Source organism: Haliotis rufescens, unplaced genomic scaffold, assembly GCF_023055435.1.
Source record: "Haliotis rufescens isolate VD_foot unplaced genomic scaffold, xgHalRufe1.0.p SCAF_17, whole genome shotgun sequence".
Lineage (NCBI taxonomy): Eukaryota > Metazoa > Mollusca > Gastropoda > Lepetellida > Haliotidae > Haliotis > Haliotis rufescens.
In genome coordinates this window covers 21,199,376-21,218,693 of record NW_025963857.1, presented here as the reverse complement: position 1 = coordinate 21,218,693, position 19,318 = coordinate 21,199,376, and positions in this window count along the sequence as shown.

The window sequence follows — 19,318 nt, the reverse complement described above, 5'->3', positions numbered from 1 at the left end:
GTTTATTTTCGTTTGATCTAAGTAGTGTTAAAATAGCTAATGAATATTAGACCGCAATGCGGTCTAGTGGTAGAGCGTCCGCCCGGAGAGCGGAAGCTCTGGGGTTCGATCCCCTGCCGCGTCATACCAATACCCTTTAAAAGATGGTACTTGTTGTTACCCTGTCTCCGCTCGGCATTAAGGGGCTAAAACAAGGACTGGTCGGCTCGGAGTCAGTATACTGTGTCTGAGTAGGGTATTCATGTTTAACTTCGGCATGGTATCTCGGTTGGCTTGCATTATATAATCGGCATTAATCCGGACTAATACAAGCAGCCACACACACACACGTGCATGAACCTTGCTATGTAAGTTTCATTTCACCTCACCTCACCTCATGAAAATTATGATATATATCTAGCCATTTAAGTTGCTTTGAAGTAGCACGTAGCGCAATCTCGTTAACTCGAACCCCGTTATCTCGTATTTCGCTTAGGTATACGTATCATTATATAGATTCCTCATCCATCGATGCAGTTGTTATGAGTGAGTGGGTCAGGTTTCTACACCGCGTTATTACAATATTAAACCATGTCTCTGATGGGAGCACCTGATATAGCACCTTCACATAGTGTACCCAAGAGGGGAATAGAACCCAGTCTTCGGCGTGATGAACATTTCAACCACTATGCTACCTCGCCTCCATTTGTTATGATGTTAGTTGACTACTTAGACAAAGTTGTAGGTTAGTAGCTCTGGTTTTGGGATTAAAACGGAGTTTTTTTGTTACTACTGTTTCCGTTTTTATGTAACTGACAAGTTTTGGTGATGTACATATATTCACATTCATATGTTCTCACCGAAACCGAGGCGAGGCACTGGCAACACCTGTATGCAGTGTCACGAATTCTGAATGGTACTTTATGTGCATACAGATACCCATCCTCCCGAGGCAAGGGAGGTAACTGACTTTCAAAGTCCCGTTTCCACCCTTGCCGAACTAGGCAGGAATTATGGAGTTATATTTTGGCTGTACTGACGAGTCTATGCATAGTCCAATCAAAGTCGCGTAACGAAATCGACATCCGGTTCGTAAACTGTCGTGCGGATTTCGGTCAATTGCAGGATTTGCAAAGCATGTGTAACACAGTGTCAACAGATATTTTTCAAATCGTTTCATGTTTTTAATCAAGGTGCTTACGTGATTTGACGCACTTCCTCGAAGCAAGACCCGTTTATTACAATATGGAATTTGATTATCGATCAGACTGTCTTGACTGGGCGCCGCCATTTTGTTTGAAGCAAATGCAAGTGATATGAAAGGTGGAATCTAAATGGTCAGTGGGAGGGACATAGAAGAGACACAACTCGACATCGGCACTGGTGGCGCTACGATCGAGCCCCTCAATTCAAGCCTAGTTCGACAAGGGTGGAAACTGGACTTTTTCAGTCAGTTAACCCCCTTGCCTCGGGAAGATGACAAATATCACGAATACCTAAATAAATACAGAATGCAGCCATATAACAAATGTTACCCACAGATTATTTTCTTGATGTTTGGGGTCTTGTTATCAAAGGGACATGTTTCACCGGACAAGTGCCTCTGCCCGGAGTAACCATAAATTGTTCTTAATCCGGATTTTGCGTCTGATTTGTGACGCCAAGCTGGGAGCATGTTTGAGTGAAATGTGCCCTTGCAGGTGACATGTGTGACCGGTCATATGCAGTAAGTGGGTGAATGGCGTTTAACGTCAAAACAGCAATTATATCAACTCATTAACCTATGCTTGTAAATGGATCAGTCTGCATGTGTATCTCCGAACACAAACGGCTTGTCACTTTGCTCATAATATCAGTCATCGGTTCTCTGGTTCAAACTCGATGATATACCTATTGTCGTGATACAGCTAGAATATTTGTGACTGTGTACGTTAAACAAGCAGGCAAACAACGAGTAGAAAGAAACAACCAGAATCATAATATAATTGAGGTGAAATCAGTGAAGTATATAAAACCAGGTCCTAAACATATTGGACCATACGGCCTTAACCCGATTTATCAATCACTCGATAAGGACGAGGCATGGTTCACACACCAATCTGATTCCATAGGTTAACGTATGAGAATATCCCATTTTACTAAGCAATCGTAAGGTTTGTCGTAACTTCCGTAGAACTCCATGAACTTACGACAGTCGTAGCGCTAAGGTTACTTCTTCGAACACTGTCCTGTGAAGACTGAGTCTCCAGTACCCTGTTGTGGTTGAAGAGCCTCCTAAATAAGACTTGGCTGGTAATATGTTTGTTTGTTGTTTATCGCCGCACTGAGCAATATTCCAGCCGCATGACGGTGGTCTGTAAATCATCTAGTCTGGACCATACAATCCAGTGTTTGACATCATGAGCATCGATCCACGCAATTGAGATATGATGACATGCATCAACCAAGTCAGCAGCCTGACAACCCGATCCCGTTAGTCCCCTCTTACGACAAGCATAGTCGCCTTTTACGGCAAGCATGGGTTGCTGAAGACCTATTCTATCCCGGATCTTCACGGGGTTGTCAATATGTCATTGTATAATTGCATATTCTGACTTCGTGGGTCGTTACGCCCGATGGGATTTTTTCCAGTGCCTCGAGACTGGTTCTTCCATGGCGTTGACGTAATATATTAAACCAAAATGTAGCGGTCCCTCGGGGTGCTTCTGTCCCAAACCCTACCCCCTCCTCCCCAAAAAGCATCACCCCTACTCTGTAACAGACGAGCATGTAAGACCTTAACCCGTATCAATGCTCAAAGCATAATGTGCACACACAACGGAAAACGTGTCGAAGCATTAGATTTGTTGATGGTGCAGTCATGTAATACTAAATACTAAATACAGTGAACCCAAAACCTGGAATACAAATGTAAACACGAGGCTGGACTACTGGCTCAAACTGACCGATTATGAATGGTGAAGAGTGTTTGTCACGATTAATTTAAATGTATAAGTATTAAGTATTTCCTACGCTTCAGTATATAACATCTTGAAAATAATACCAGAGTGTCTTGTAATTCGCTCGCTACACCTTATATTGTGATATTACCGCAAACAAAACAAGTACATCAAAATACATCGAAAAAAAATAACCTACCTCTTGTGGGCAACGTGACATGTTCAGTCATTGAGTGTCCGCTTGAACTGGTCCAGTGTCAGCATGGCGACATTCCGTTTCACATAATTCCGCGAACCTGTCACACACTGATTCCCGCCATCTCGTGACGCCATACATCACCGGGGCCACAGGTAGGTCACATGACCGTGACCTGCGGTCATTAGAAGGTGGTGTTTCCTTATGACACGTCCCAGGGTCAGCTGTATTATTTACAGTACGTTGTTGTGACTCTTTTATGATAACTGCTTCAGAAAATATTTCACGCCCTTACTAAAGAAACTGTACCAGTAGAGTACGTTCATGTACTTTTAATGCCTAGGTCATTAGAGGCGAACAATATCAACTGAAATACGTGCTGGTGACAAGACAACGCACTGTGGTTTTATTTGAAACTTTGAATAAAGCAGCGATGTAGTGATCTACCTATTTAAGAAATAAACGAAAAGTGCTCACATCGTCAGTTTTTGTGTACGCCATCACTCATATCGTCAGTATTTATGAAAGCAATCGCTCATATCGTCAGTATTTGTGTACGCCATCACTCATATCGTCAGTATTTGTGTACGCCATCGCTCACATCGTCAGTATTTGAATACGCCATCACTCATGTCGTCAGTATTTGTTTACGACATCGATCACATCATCAGTATTTGTGTACGCCATCACTCATATCATCAGTATTTGTGTACGCCATCACTCATATCGTCAGTATTTGTGTACGACATCGATCACATCATCAGTATTTGAATACGCCTTCATTCATGTCGTCAGTATTTGTGTACGCCATCGCTCACATCAACAATATTTGAATACGCCATCACTCATATCGTCAGTATTTGTGTACGACATCGCTCACATCATCAGTATTTGTGTAGGTCATTGCTCACATCGTCAATATTTGTGTACGCCATCACTCATATCGTCAGTATTTGTGTAGGTCATCGCTCATATCGTCAGTATTTGTGTACGCCACCATGCATATCGTCAGTATTTGTGTACGCCATCACTCATATCGTCAATGTGTGTACGCCACCATGCATATCGTCAGTATTTGTGTACGCCATCACTCATATCGTCAATGTGTGTACGCCACCATGCATATCGTCAGTATTTGTGTAGGTCATCGCTCATATCGTCAGTATTTGTGTACGCCATCATGCATATCGTCAGTATTTGTGTACGCCATCGCTCATATCGTCAGTATTTGTGTACGCCATCATGCATATCGTCAGTATTTGTGTACGCCATCACTCATATCGTCAATGTGTGTACGCCACCATGCATATCGTCAGTATTTGTGTACGCCATCACTCATATCGTCAATGTGTGTACGCCACCATGCATATCGTCAGTATTTGTGTAGGTCATCACTCATATCGTCAGTATTTGTGTAGGTCATCGCTCATATCGTCAGTATTTGTGTACGCCATCATGCATATCGTCAGTATTTGTGTACGCCATCACTCATATCGTCAGTATTTGTGTAGGTCATCGCTCATATCGTCAGTATTTGTGTACGCCATCATGCATATCGTCAGTATTTGTGTAGGTCATCGCTCATATCGTCAGTATTTGTGTAGGTCATCGCTCATATCGTCAGTATTTGTGTACGCCATCATGCATATCGTCAGTATTTGTGTACGCCATCATGCATATCGTCAGTATTTGTGTACGCCACTAGTCATATCGTCAGTATTTGTGTACGCCACCATGCATATCGTCAGTATTTGTGTACGCCATTAGTCATATCGTCAATGTGTGTACGCCACCATGAATATCGTCAGTATTTGTGTAGGTCATCACTCATATCGTCAGTATTTGTGTAGGTCATCGCTCATATCGTCAGTATTTGTGTACGCCATCATGCATATCGTCAGTATTTGTGTACGCCATCACTCATATCGTCAGTATTTGTGTACGCCACTAGTCATATCGTCAGTATTTGTGTACGCCACCATGCATATTGTCAGTATTTGTGTACGCCATTAGTCATATCGTCAATGTGTGTACGCCACCATGCATATCGTCAGTATTTGTGTAGGTCATCACTCATATCGTCAGTATTTGTGTAGGTCATCGCTCATATCGTCAGTATTTGTGTAGGTCATCGCTCATATCGTCAGTATTTGTGTACGCCATCATGCATATCGTCAGTATTTGTGTACGCCATTAGTCATATCGTCAATGTGTGTACGCCACCATGAATATCGTCAGTATTTGTGTAGGTCATCGCTCATATCGTCAGTATTTGTGTACGCCACCATGCATATCGTCAGTATTTGTGTACGCCACTAGTCATATCGTCAGTATTTGTGTACGCCACCATGCATATCGTCAGTATTTGTGTACGCCATTAGTCATATCGTCAATGTGTGTACGCCACCATGAATATCGTCAGTATTTGTGTACGCCATCACTCATATCGTCAGTATTTGTGTAGGTCATCGCTCATATCGTCAGTATTTGTGTACGTCATCGCTCATATCGTCAGTATTTGTGTACGCCATCGCTCATATCGTCAGTATTTGTGTAGGTCATCGCTCATATCGTCAGTATTTGTGTACGCCATCGCTCATATCGTCAGTATTTGTGTACGCCATCGCTCATTCGAGCAAGGTTTGTGCCAACACTTTCTGGACCAGTGCATGACATCGCCCATACCGTAGACAGTAGTGTGCACTCTCGATCATACCTAATGTAGTTGTGACCGCCGTCGCTCACACCAATGTTGTGTTGGTGCAGTGGTTAGATGTAGTCACTGAATGACACTGATTACCTGTCTAGCTGTCTCTGACGTGTTGAACAACAATAATACCGACTCCCTCTAATAAAGGAACTGTGTATTATTGTGCCACACTGACATGCTATAAAATCAGAACCACACACAGAAATACACATCACAAAGGATGGTCATAAGAAAAGACGTACATGTTTAGTGCTTTAAACATTAACACATATAAATATTTTTTTATAAAACATAAGCACAAATATAGGCTTACATACTGTAACAGAAACATTGGAGAAAATAACGTTAGGACAATAATTAAATAAGATAAATAACTTAATTTCTTTGAGCGGCATTTAGAAGTTGCAGTACTAAGTAATGACAAGATATATGGATGAACAACTTCTTTATTACAATTAGGAGCGACGTTTCGGTGTAGGCTCTAACAGCAAGACCCATATCCATATCCTTTTCTTACTTAATAAATAACTTAATTATAAGATTAATAAATCACATAGACACAAGCTCATATAATTCACCATATTGGTAGAGGATGGCTACCACCATACAAATGCACAATTAAAATGTTTTAGTTTAACACGCATTTATTTCAACATCGAGACATTAATGATATGTACCTCATGTGCGGAGTAAGGCAGAAGTAGCGAGGAAGACAGTGTTCTCCATCTCCCTTTTATGAACGCATGTGTAGAATATAGCGAAGCTCACCGCCAAATGTGACGTTGCCTAACGTACACGTACAGTCACCTTCAGCCATGTTCAACCATCTCCCAGTTTCTGCCTTTAAGGAGCGCAAGTGTAGAATATAGCGAAGCTCACCGCCAAATGTGACGTTGCCTAACGTACACGTACAGTCACCTTCAGCCATGTTAAACCATCTCCAGGTTTCTGCCTTTAAGGAGCGCAAGTGTGGAATAAAACGTAGCTCACCGTCAAATGTGACGTTGCCTAACGTTTCCCTGCCTGGTGCTTAGTACTAAGGGGAAAAGAACAAGGGTTGAATATACTGTGTCTGAGTGGGGTATTCAGGGTTAGAAACTAACAGTTTTGTCCACTAGTCCTTATAATGATAACATATAACAAAACCTTTAAAATCGGCCAATTTCTACTAGTCCTTAGGATACCTTTACTATTGGGCAGTTTGGTAAGGACTATAGGACTAGTGCCAATTTCTAACGTTGGTATTCATGTTAAACTGCGGCATGGTATCTCAGTGGGATAGCACTATAAAGATGTATGAGTCTGGATTAGTACAAGTAGCCACCCACACACACGAACGCACGCACGCACGCACGCACACACACACGCACACGCACGCACGCACATACACACACACACACGCGCACGCACGCACGCACGCACGCACGCACGCACGCACATACACACACACACACGCATGTTGTATAAGTGTAGTGATCTTGAACGAGACGTTAAACCCCATTACACCTGAACTCAAATACATTATACATCAAATGGGCAAGGGGACTCACTGACAACCCTAACAAATGTGACGTTACTACAGTCGATCATAAAAGCGTAAAGGGAGGGGGGGCGTGCACGGCGTGGATCAGGGTTCCTGCTATCAACCAATCTCGGCGATGCCAAGCTGACAAACTGCTGACGGGGACTTGGAACGACATTCACCATCTCCGATCTCTTCAGAACATGGCGGCACCCTCACCCATTCTCATCTCAACTCCCTTTCCTCCCACTGCACAACCCTTTTTCTAAACATAGCAGACGGAGAGATCGTGTGTTTTCCTCAATTTCCGGAATGCCTCTTCTATCTCCGCGATTCATTGTTATTTATACATTTATACAGATTACCGACCAGAAATACACTGTATCTAGTTTCAAAGTTTATTACTGGGTGATGTCTCACTGAGACCATCATTCTACTAGCATCCTCCTGGCACAGCGGAAACGCACTATCAGGGGAGAATACTCGCGCTAACAATGGTCCGACACTCCATCACTGAACTGTTTTAGCTTCGATCGATCTCAAGACAACATCTGCCTCAGTCTTCAATTTGCCTCGCTGAAACCCAGGGGACGACAACTGCCCAACTTTGTTAACAAAAGACTGCAGCAAAAACGAGACCAGGCAATCCCACAATGCACCGTGACATGTCATGACACGAGGTCTAATTGCGCGAACGTCGGAGAAAACAAGTGTTGATTAACTATAGCTTGGGGTGAGGAACGTTCTGATTGTGGTTTCCACATGTGGCTTTTGAAATGATCCTTCGCCCATCAGGGAAGTGACGTCAGTTTGTGGTCGTTATCCTAATAAAGTTTCTATGTCGACTGGGAATGTTAAAAGAAAATTTTCAAGTCACGCGAGAATGATACTCTCACACGGCGGTTGCCTCATCAGTAGCATCGTTAACGTAACTCGTGCCTTTGGTATGTAGTTTATTTTCAAAATTGTCGAAGATCTTGCCACTTCTGACTCTGGGCCTTTTGTTAGAGACTGAACACTTTTTCTTTCGCTGTTTCAAGAGACTTTGAAAAGATGAACCAAACAATAATTGGGGAACCCATAACACATTTCGAATCTTCAGGAATCCAGTGAAACATTTTGCAGTTTCAATATATAGAAATATATAATGTCAACGCCAGAGACGCTAATAATCAGTGATAACGCCAGGTATTCTACATGTGCTTTAGACGTAGCACCAGACAGACCCACTGACACGATAGCGCATTTACAAGAAAAAACAAAACAGTCTGAAAAAAACTTTTCCTTTAGGACATTGAAAAGTTTTATCGTCAAACCGGAAATAATATTTTTTTCAGTACTTGAATCATTCATCAATTGGTTTTAATCATCTCTACCAGATTATCAAAAAGTAAATACGTTGCTACCCATTGTAAACGGCCAACGTATGAAAGCCCATCTGGGACAAAGACATCAATAATTTAGGGTCATTACAAATTGACAATTCCTTAACTCTTTCATCGATATATTACAAAATTAGCTACAAAATAGCCTAAAGTCTGAATAAAATACTGACACATCCCTTCCCGAAATCGTTAAATGAACACAGAAGAGTAAATTCAAACCCTTTGATATTTAGTTTAAAGAAACGTTTTTACTTTGAAATATTGAAACGGGACTGAGACATACAAATATTCTTGTTAATGTTATTCGTGACGTCAATAGAGAAATACTACACTAACAGTCTCATGACCACCTCTCCCAAGTCGTATAAGACGACTGAGAAAATTACAAAACTGAGAAATGTCAGATGTCAGAAAATATACGAAAACGAACACTTTACGATTGTTGTGCCGGCGTTCAAAGAAGCCAGAAGGGGAGCCGGTTGTCGTTACAGTGATGACCAGTGCTCTCGTCGCCTGTGTTGGCTGACCGGCTCTGTCAGATCAAATATTGCCATCAGATTGAACGTAACCATGCAGAAAATACAACCAAGAAAAATCGAAGACATCAAAATATAAAGAAATGTCCAGGACCGAGTTATGGCGGGAATATTTATGCTTTTGATCACGAGACATAGCGTGTGACGGTTATGCCATCTAGCAGAACAGGAAGCAGATCAGAGGGTGAGAACGACTGAAATAGTCGCATTGCATGCAGACATGTTGTCGGGTGAAGATGATACGTGGATGTTGCTGCTACAGAAGACTGGGATGAGGTGGAGGCCCCTCACTATGACGAAGTGTCAATTACCCACCGTAGTCTCAGAAGCGAACACGCCATGCTGGGTCCGTCATGTCAGGCAGTCTTTCTTTCTGAGTTTCCGATTCCCGCCCGCCTAAAAGTTTCATTCCGACGTGAAATATTTAAAGGTTTCGTATCTCAATTTTCCCCTGATGTGATAAAAACTATTACTGCTACCATTGCAGACTCATACAAAACCAGGTCAGATTGATCTTTCTTCTCCTATGTTTATTAAAAAAACAGTTTGCGAAACAAAGCGACTCGATCTACATCATCAAATTACTTCAGAGAGCATCTATTACTTGGTCTCTGTTTACTTTAAAGACCAGTGGTAAAGCTTTTTGAAGTTAAAAATGTCATAAATTGGGTTACACAATAAATGTAAAACAGTTGTTTTGTTTTTTTATTTATTTTTTTATTTCGCCCGCCTGCTCTCTTGATGGTTACACCCGTAAGGTCCGGGTTACAATAGGTCTTGAGCAACCCATGCTTGTTGTAAGAGGCGACTATGCTTGTTGTAAGATCAAAGGCGACTAACAGGATCCGTTGGTCAGGCTCGCTAACATGGTTGATGAATGACATGGTATCCCAATTGCGTTGATCGATGCTCATGATGTCAGTCACTGGATTGTCTGGTTCAGAATCGATTATTTACAGACCGCCGTCAGGTAGCTGTAATATTGCTGATATATTGACGTTAAACAGCAAACAAACAAAGACATCTTGTTCGTTGATGCTGGAGATGAGAAACAGATAAAACTATGGATATGTTATGTTATGTTATGTTGTGCTATGCTATGTTGTGCTATGCTATGTTATGTTATGCACTTATCAGGGTACTGGTATCTGCTAAAATGCGGTTTATTTGTTCCCCGGCCAGTGGATCCGTATGCATTCCAGTTATCTTTCTCACCTCCCCGGGGAGTATACAACCCAAGCTGCCTAAGGGCGCCTCACCTATCGGGTACCCATTCCCAGGGTGACACCACACTTGTGTTTTGGGTGTATGAACGTATTCGTATCATGCTGAAGAAACGAGTTTCATAATCAGGATAATCATATTGGATTCGAACCATCAAGCAAAACGACAAGCAACATTCCACAGAGAACACGGCATCTTTGACCAGTTCGGTCTCTCTGAGCAGAATTGGGTATGACAACCACTTGTTGTTTCGATAATACCCAGTTCTAGATATCTTTGAGTAGTACGTTTGGGCCTGTTTTATTGTAACTGAGTGATAAGTGTAGTTTTGCACCGCTGTTTGTCGCATTCCAGCCATATAATTGCAGGGGATACCCAAATAAGAGAAATACTGCCTGGAATCATGCCAGGCCTAACCGCCAATATTGTAGTTATACTACCTGACAAACAGGAAGATTACACAACGCAACACATACAACAAAATCATGTTTATTTATTAATTATGTTCCATAAATGGACACCAACTGACTTTCATTTTCTTTCCAAGAATTAACTTGATATTTTTTATCATTTTCGCCTTGATGAAGCTAGAAACTTAGTTATTGAGCCGTCATTTTCTACTCGATAGACACTTTCTAGACCTATTTGTTTCTTAAATAAATAATAAATCTATACCAGACAAATCACATATACAATCTCCGCGCCGTATGTACAAATGTCTACGAAGCGTCTAAACTGACAGACGTGATCTGTCTTCTGTCTTCTTGGCAGAGCTGTATGAAGTCAGGTACAGTTTCATTGGAGCGCTCATTGAAAACAATCAGACTCCACCCACGGGTTGTCTGAAACTAAATGTTGCGAAATATACCGACAAGAGCTGTCTGTGTTTCGCCTTATGTTCATCATGTTAGCTGAGTCGTTACCTTGAAACCTAACATCAAATGTACCTTTACAATCAACTTCATACGTACCTTGACCATCAACATCATACGTACCTCAACAAATAAACATCATACGTACGTTGACCATCAACATTATACGTACCTTAACAATCAACATCATACGTACCTCAACAATCAACATCATACGTACGTTGACCATCAACATTATACGCACCTTAACAATCAACATCATACGTACGTTGACCATCAACATTATACGTACCTCAACAATCAACATCATACGTACGTTGACCATCAACATTATACACACCTTAACAATCAACATCATACGTACGTTGACCATCAACATTATACGCACCTTAACAATCAACATCATACATACCTTGACATCAACATTATACGTACCTTGACAATTATCATTATATGTACCTTGACAATTTCCGTCCTACGTACCAACCTTGATAATAAACATCATATATACCTTGACCATCAACATTATACCTACCTTGACAATTACCACCCTGCGTACCTTAACAATCAACATTATATGTACCCAAACAATCAACATTATGCTTACCTTGACAATCAACATCATACGTACCTTGACAATCGACATCATACGTACCTTGACAATCAACATCATACGTACCTTGTCAATCGACATCATACGTACCTTGACAATCAACATCATACGTACCTTGTCAATCGACATCATACGTACCTTAACAATCAACATCCTATGTACCTTGACCATCAACATTATACGTACCTTGATAATTAACATCATACGTAGCTTGACAGTCAACATTAAACGTACCTTAACAATCAACATCATACGTACCTTGACAATCACGTCATACGTACCTGGACCGTTAACATTATACGTACCTTGACAAATAACATCCTACTTACCTTGACAATCAAAATCATACGTATCTTGCCAATTAGCATCCTACGTACATTGACCATCAACATCATACGCAACTTAACATACAGCATACGTACCGTGACAATCAACAATATACGTACCTTGACAATCAACATCATACGTACCTTGTCAATCGACATCATATGTACCTTAAAAATCAACATCATACGTACCTTGTCAATCGACATCATACGTACCTGAACAATCAACATCATACGTACCTTGTCAATCGACATCATACGTACCTTAAAAATCAACATCATATGTACCTTGACCATCAATATTATACGTACCTTGATAATTAACATCATACGTAGCTTAACAGTCAACATTATACGTACCTTGACAATTATCATTATACGTACCTTGACAATTACCATCCTACGTACCTACCTTGATAATAAACATCATATATACCTTGACCATCAACATTATACCTACCTTGACAATTACCATCCTGCGTACCTTAACTATCAACATTATGTTTACCTTGACAATTAACAGCCTTCCTTCCTTGACAATAAACATCATACGTACCTTGACAATAAACATCCTACGTCCTTTAACAAGATACAGCATACGTACGAGACAATCAACATTATACGTACCTTGACAGTCAACATTATACGTACCTTAACAATCAACACCATACGTACCTTGACATCAACATTATACGTACCTCGAACATCAACATTATACCTACCTTGACAATTACCATCCTGCGTACCTTAACAATCAACATTATATGTACCAAAACAATCAACATTATGCTTACCTTGGCAATTAACAGCCTTCCTTCCTTGACAATCAACATCCTACGTCCCTTAACAAGATACAGCATACGCACGAGACAATCAACATTATACGTACCTTGACAATCAACATCATACGTACCTTGTCAATCGACATCATACGTACCTTAACAATCAACATTATATGTACCAAAACAATCAACATTATGCTTACCTTGGCAATTAACAGCCTTCCTTCCTTGACAATCAACATCATACTTGCCTTGACAATTAACATTATACGTACCTTGACAATTACCATCCTGCGTACCTTAACAATCAAAATCATACGTATCTTGACAATTAACATCCTACGTACATTGGCAATCAACATCATACGTACCTTAAAATACAGCACACGTACCGTGACAATCAACATTATACGTACCTTGACTATCAACATCATACGTACCTTGACAATTAACATTTAACGTACCTTGGCAATTAATATCATGCCTTCTTTGACAATCAACATCATACGTACCTTAACAAGATACATCATACATTACCTTGACAATAAAAACAACAACTATGGATGTTTATTTCAAACTCACCTTCACATTGATAGATGACCTTACTTTCCGTGACCTTTACACTGTGCATGAATAATGCAAACGCGACATAATTTTAGATAAGCAGCATAGTTATGCTTATTTAAATAATATCATTATCTGTGGGTATATCTAATCTTGCTAAAAGTCCAAAAGCTATTAATAATATTATTTGTTATATGGAAAAACAAACACGTTGACTACCTTATAGACAACGGCAAACCCTAGCGACTTGTTGGTACAAGTCATCGGTCTTGAGATCAACAGTCCTGCCAACGTTGTAATATGAGAATTACGTCGCATCCCCGCTGCTTTGCGTATATTAATAGTGAGTGATTAGGTTTCACTTCGCTTTTAGCAACATTCAAGCTGTATCACTACGGGGGAGAACGGGAAAGGGTTTCACGCATACCCGTAGGGAGAATCAAACCCGGAACTTAGGCTTAACGAGCGGACGCTTTAACCACTGGGCAACCTAGAACAAATTGCATGAAAGAATCCAAGCAAACTGCTCACCGGTATCTGATTTATATGTTAACATCTCCCACTGGTTTACTATTTGACGAACAAGAGGACGTAGGTAACATCTGCTGCGTTGGAGGTTAGATAGCACGTTCTGTTATATCGTATATTAATATCACAGATTCTCCTCGATTGTGATAGTTGCTCTGGTAGCACACTCGTCCCCGTGGTACACATTTACGATCTGCGTCACGTCAGGCTTGTCTCCAACAATAGAGAGACATTAGGATTAAAAATACGTTGCTGTATGTCTAGACGTTATGAGTGATTCTTTGTGTGAAAATGAGATATTACTTCAGTGCAATTAAGGGGTTCGCTGTAGTTGTTTGATCTAGACAATAAACCTTGTATTAGCAGATGGTTACGTTAGCGTGGTCTGATTCAAATTTTCTAGTACTGTGATCAACTGTTTCAAGCGGCGTTAAACTAAACTCATTAACTCACATTAGCATAGTGTGTTGCAAGTGACTCACATGCGCACTTCAGTCGTGGTTGCAATGCTGTCTAAATGAGTGTAATTGTAGAAATACAATTAATGTATTGAAGCTGTTTTGGTCACTCCAGTCGTGGATAGCAGTACATCAGCTACAAATCAATAGAAGCTTTGTTTTGTTGTGTGTGCTTTGTGTCATTGATCCTTTGATGGATGTTTTAAGAATTGATCAAACGTTGTTTCAAATTGGAGTAATGGAAAAGGGTCAGCTATAGAGACCCATTATTCTACTTCTCAGTGATGATGTTCATACAGTAAACTACGGTTATAACGAACACGCTTATAACGAACTGACGGATATAACGAACTAAGTTTTTAGTCCCGACTATTTGCTGTAGTTATGCTGTATATAAGCTTATAACGAACTACGGTTATAACGAACTAAAAAAAGTAGTCCCTTTGAGTTCGTTATAACCGTAGTTTACTGTATATAACATTCACCGTGTCAGAGTGAGTGAGTGAGTTGAGTTTAACGCCGCTTTTAACAGTATTTCAGTTACATCACGGCGTGTCAGCTTAATGCGGGAGGAAAGCCCGAAGTGATGCAGGTCTCAGACGTTTACCACTTCGGTGAAACCCACAAGCACGGATATGGTGCTGACAAACCTAGAAACATAATCGGGGCGAACCGGGATTCGAACCCACAATCATAGGTTTCTGGCGTGCCCAAGGGACGCAACACTGCACAGCGAATCGCGGCGCCTTTGACGACTGGGTCATCCGTGCCCCCCACAGCGTCAGACGTTCTATCATACACATAGATCGTGTGTATGGTGACGTCTCAAAATGTACATGGTGACGTCTCTATTTGGCAACATAACTTACTGTATCTACATAAATATCTCACTGTGTCTTTATGATGTATAGGTGTATATCCATGTGTAGGATGTCGTTTGAACGTGTATGTGACGACGTCTCTGTATAACGACAAATCTTACTGTATCTATATGACGAAATATCTCACTGTGTCTACATCATGTATAGATTTATATCCATGTGTATGCTGGCGTCTCTATATGTATGTGATGACGTCTCTGTATAACGACACATCTTACTGAATCTATATGACGAAATATCTCACTGTGTCTACATCATGTATAGATTTATATCCATGTGTATGCTGGCGTCTCTATATGTATGTGATGACGTCTCTATTTCACAACACATCTTACTGTATCTATATGACGAAAAATCTGACTGTGTCTATATGATGTATAGATGTATATCCATGTGTAGGATGTCGTTTGAACGTGTATGTGACGACGTCTCTGTATAACGACACATCTTACTGTATCTATATGACGAAAAATCTCACTGTGTCTATATGATGTATAGATTTATATCCATGTGTATGATGACGTATCACGCATGCACGTCATTTCTGGGGATTTGGACATACGCTCGCAACTTGATTACGTCGTAAATTAGACGACGTTTTTTTTGACAGGGAAGTGTCATGTGAGTTGTACCCCACAGATGTATCTGGACAACGCTGATCAACGCAATGGCCGAACGATCGCATCCAAAATTGGGAGCGACATGACAGTGGGTATTGTGAGAAAAGGTACAGACAATCGACATGAACATTGTGAGAGTATCCGGGAAATACCCGACTCAACTCCCCTGTTCATTAAATGGACTTGTCCGACACTGCCGAGATCGAATATATGTATTTGTTGACGTCTCTATATGTATAAGATAGCATCTCTAAAGGTACATGATGGCGTCTTTATATGAATAACATGACGTCTCTATATGTACGTGATGCATTCTATATATGTTAGCAGTATATGATGGCATCTATATATGAATAAGATGACGTCTTTTTATGTATAAGATAGCGTATCTATATTGTATGTGATGCATTCCCTCTATATATGTACATGATGCGGCTCTATATGAATAAGATGGCGTTTCTATATGTGTGCGATGCATTCTCTATATGTATATGATGGCGTCTCTATGTGGATAACATGACCTCTCTATATGTATGTGATGCAATCTCTAAAATGTATAAAATGGCGTCTATATATGTTTATAATATCGTTTGTCTATGTACAAGATGACGTCTCTCAGTATGTAATGACGTCTTTACATACATAGAGGATTCATCACGAGTGTTTTTTAATATGGGAAATATCAACCGAGTCTTAGTTAATCGGTATGTGCCGAGCCTTTGGCGAGGCAAATACCGATTAACGGGACGAGGTTGATATTTCCCATATAAAAAAACACGAGTGATGAATTCTATTTATCATTTTCACATTTTTGCTTCCCAATTAAGGAATAATTGCATTAAACATTAACATCAGCAACTTGTCGAAATCTTACGTATAGATCGTGCGTAGTGATACATGTTTTCCATAGCCGTGTAAACCAAAATAAACAACCTCCTAACTCCTTTATGGCATATTCCTTCGCTGAGAAAAAAAGTTCCTCGGATTATTTTAAACAAAATACTTGAACAGACTTCTGCAGAATAATTGAAATAATGTCTCCAACATCAAATGTATCCATGTTGTTTGTAAACACCTACTCACGTGCACCGGCGAAAAAAGTCCCACTTCCGGTTATCTAATTTGCATATCTAATTTGCATACTTATGTCATTGGGGTATGACATACATGTTTTTATGTCATAAGCTTATGTCATGGATAAATGCTTTAGTTAAATGATAAATTCATTTTTGTCTCATAATGAAAATATGAAAATCTTTTTCCAATCATCCAATGAAATACAACGTTACATAGATTCGCATCCAACGTTCAAATCCACAGCATGGGTGTACAGACACCGACTCACAACGATCAGGAACACTGTGATGAGATAATTCACTCTTCCAGCTGGATGGGCCATTTCTTCCCTAGATTCGCGATTAATTGAAGTCACGTCGACTGAGCTAAAACCTTTCACGGAGTCATAGAACGACTTTATTCCAGAGCTGGGATCACACGAAATGGCCGATAATGTACACTTAATCTACCATCGATTTTCGATTCTGCCTACGGCTCATTGTATCATAATTCATATTACAGTCCGGCTTAGACCCAATTTCCATTTTACTGAAGAGGAGTTAGCTTCCGTCGGACAGTTTGTGTATATTCCCGCCTTCATTGGGAAATAGTGTTATGGTAGAAAATTAGTTTCCTTTAATAGAAACGAGTCATCAACGTAAGAAATACCGGTTATCATCCACTGTGTGGTGGGAGACGGGCGTTCTATGCACATTTTCCTATTCTTGGCTACTGTGGTTGAGAGATAAGATTTTATCGGTTTCAGCACAATGTATGTAATATTGTCATTAAACATAAAACATCTCAATACATAAAATAATTGTTAGAGAGGAGACGTTACATGTTTTGATTCAGTTTTTAAGGCAAACTGTTCACGGCAACGTTGAATATTTAAGGCATATATATCTTTGTGCTGTCGACACTGAAACTGCAAGGGAGGCTAAGGGCAGTGGTAAAAGTTGACAACCATAAAAATATTGTACCCTTTAACCATAATAATATGTTAATTTTTTTTATCTCAACTGGTTTTAAATGTGAGGCAGGAAGCATTTAATAGATATGTTATTTTAAAAACAACAACAAACTGTTCATCTGTGTAGATGAACTGCCAATGGATGTGAGTGAGTGAGTGAGTGAGTGAGTAAGTTAGGTTTAACGCCGCTTTTAACAGTAGTCCAGTTATATCGCGGCGTGTCAGCTTAATGTGGGAGGAAAGCCCGAAGTGATGCAGGTCTCAGACGTTTACCACTTCGGTGAAACTCACGAGCACGGGTATGGTGCTGACAAACCTAGAAACATAATCGGGTCGAACCGGGATTCGAACCCACAATCATAGGTTTCTGGCGTGCCCAAGGGACGCAACTTTGCACAGCGAATCGCGGCGCCTTAGACGACTGGGCCACCCGTGCCCCCTCCAGTGGGTGTGATTCAGGTGAATCATAAATGTTTGGTATGCCTACATTCGTGGACTTTTCCATCGAGCACACACAGAAGGTAGCATATATAATTAACGTTTTTCCCTGTCTGTAGTTACATGGCGACAGTAAATGGTGTGAGGTGGTGGTGTGGGACGAGGATGACGATCTAATAATTGATTTATTATGGCTTTAGATGAGTGATCTATAGAACCGCTGTGTCCATCTATTTATTTATTAACCGCATGGTGTGACAGCATACACAACGTGTAGTTTGGTAGTCCAGGACATGCTTATGCTTTCCGCAAAAACCTGGCGTCACCACTGATTTTCAGTGATCACTTCACATAATTTCAACCGCTATTTTCCCTTTCACGTGCATTTTAATCTGTTCTGGCAAGTAATCAAGCTGGTTATTCTCTGGCGTTGACGTTTTTTATTTAATAAAAAGCAGATGAGTTCATTTAACGCCACTTTGAGCAGTTTTCAAGTTATATCACGGCGTGACAGTTTAATGTGGGAGGAAATCCCAAAATGATGCAGATGAAACTTACGATAACGGGAATGCTGCATAACCAGGACAAATCCGGATCACGATCATAGGTTTCTGGCACGCTTGAAATCTGACTGTGTTGTTCGTGGTTATATTTGGCTGGCCAATGCACGCTGCTGGGTCCTTTTAGGTTCACCAGATCTGTTTGCTTTAAGATGA